This window comes from Setaria italica, chromosome VI (assembly GCF_000263155.2).
Source record: "Setaria italica strain Yugu1 chromosome VI, Setaria_italica_v2.0, whole genome shotgun sequence".
Taxonomy (NCBI): Eukaryota; Viridiplantae; Streptophyta; class Magnoliopsida; order Poales; family Poaceae; genus Setaria; species Setaria italica.
This window is the reverse complement of record NC_028455.1, coordinates 2,885,831-2,887,974: the sequence shown is the minus strand read 5'-3', so window position 1 is coordinate 2,887,974 and position 2,144 is coordinate 2,885,831.

The following is a 2,144-nucleotide window of genomic DNA, read 5'->3' as shown; positions in this document are numbered from 1 at the left end:
GGATTCTATGTAAAAAAATTAGTCCATAAAAAAAAATTTTTCCTTTTTTTTAAATAAATATTGTTTCGCAAAAAAAAAATGAGTGGTGGGGGTAGGTTTTTTAGAGCCAAAAGTGGGGGGTAGAGATATTTTTCCTTTTTTTTTGTAACAGACAAAAAGACTCATCCAAAATTACCAAAAAAAAAAGGGGGTGGGAGGGGGCCCCTTGGAAAAACCCCCCCCCCCCCCCCCCCCCCCCCCTCCTTTTGGTACGGATGCATTGTGCTGGGATTAAATCTTCTATTACTCATAAGGTGATCACCAATGATGCCAAGTTATGTGAGCCCAAAAGTAAAATGTGCACGACACCTACCTTGACAAGTTCTCCCACTTACATCCTATGTGAGCGCAATAGATTGACCGATGCACTGGTCTATCCTTCTAGTTTTCAGATCTATGACAGTGCACCAGCTATGCACACATGGCAGGGTCTGATGTGTTGTACGTGACTCTGTCCCTTTTGTTTTGGAAAATTGGATCATATACATAATACCATTTTTTAGGTGATTTGGTAAATAATGGATGATGAAACTTATTAATTTCTTTGTGAACCATATCAACAACAGCACCTTGCATTGCAATAATTAATAAACCACCATCGGTGGAAAAGTAAGCATTAGTCCCAGTTGGAGAGAGTCATATCTCTCGAATATCCAACCGGAACTAATTTTTTAGGACTAAAGGTCCCCTCTTTAGTCCCGGGTCACTCACCTGGGACTAAAGACCTTTTTTATTTTTACCATGAATTCTTTTCCATATTACACTAATTGTTGCTTCACTTATCTATATATATATATATATAGGCCTCCGCTATTTGGTACCCAGGGTACAGAATAGCCTATTCTGTACCCCAGCCCCCCACCGACCCAGCGCGCGCCTGGCTTCCGCCCGCCAGCCGCGTCTCCCGACGGTTTTTGGTTTCTCTCGCGTGCGCTAGCGTTCGATAACAGAGAGCAGATTGCAGGTCAGTCAAATAGAAGATAACAGGCGACAACAACCGCGCGCGCTGAAAGTCCGTCTACCGTGATCTTCGGAGAATACGTCGAACGGCGACCTCCGCGAGACGCGCGGGTGGCCCAGGACGCGCCGGAGCGCGGCGAGGTCCAGTTACACGGACCGGCGCGCCGCCGCGGCGTTCTCGAGCGGGCACGGCGGGCGCGGATTCCGGACGGCCTTGACGGCGACGTGGACGCCAACCGGCGCGCCGCCGCGGCATCCTCGGGCGGGAACCGCGCGCGGGACGTCCACACCATCGGAGTCAACGCTTCAGAGAAAATCACCTCCACACCATCGCATAGGTAAGTTTGACAGGGAAAATCGAAGTGGTATAGGCCCCGAGACCGGTTCCGTAACTTGGAGCAGCGCCGGCAAGGACTATTACCTGGGCAAGCATAGAACCTAGGGTCCCAAAATAGAGAGCACTAAGAGCCCAAATCGGAGGGGAAATCGGCATAGATAGGACCGGTGTAGCATGGAGAGCAGCACGGGAGTGCCCGGTGGAAATTTCCACCGTTGCTAGAGGTGGATTTGGAGGCGGCGGCACCAGCAGCTGTAGAACAGAGGGGTGAGGAATGAAGTAGAGGTAGGAGAGCTGTTGCCTGTGCTGTGCCCTGTGCGTGTGCAGGTCCAGGGAAGAGAGAGGCACCAGAGTTTATAACATTGAGGCTTTTCTTCATTTTAGCTTCTTTTGCTAAAGCAGTCACTGACAATTTTTTTTTGTTAAAAGGGACCTAAAATCTTAAAAAGTTCTAGTAATACGATGCACAAGTAATAAATAGGACTTCATTGTTCAGATTGTGATGCTGAAGTAGTTCTGCTTCGTACAAGGAGATGAATGGGGACATATACCTGTTCAAACTATCAGTCCAATAGCTGACAGTGCCTGGCTTCGAGTCATTAACTTTTGCCTTCTTCAAGCTACCTTGTGATATGCAATGTGTTATTACCTTTCAGACCACCTTGCCCGTGATGGGTTGTCGGAGGATATTGTTTGAAGAAGCAGGGCCGTCCGGGCCGAGTAGGGACTCTGCGGATAGCCCTTCACCGAAAAGGCTGGAGATTAACGACATGAGAGTCGCCGTCGACGTGAGAAGTACAGAAGTGCC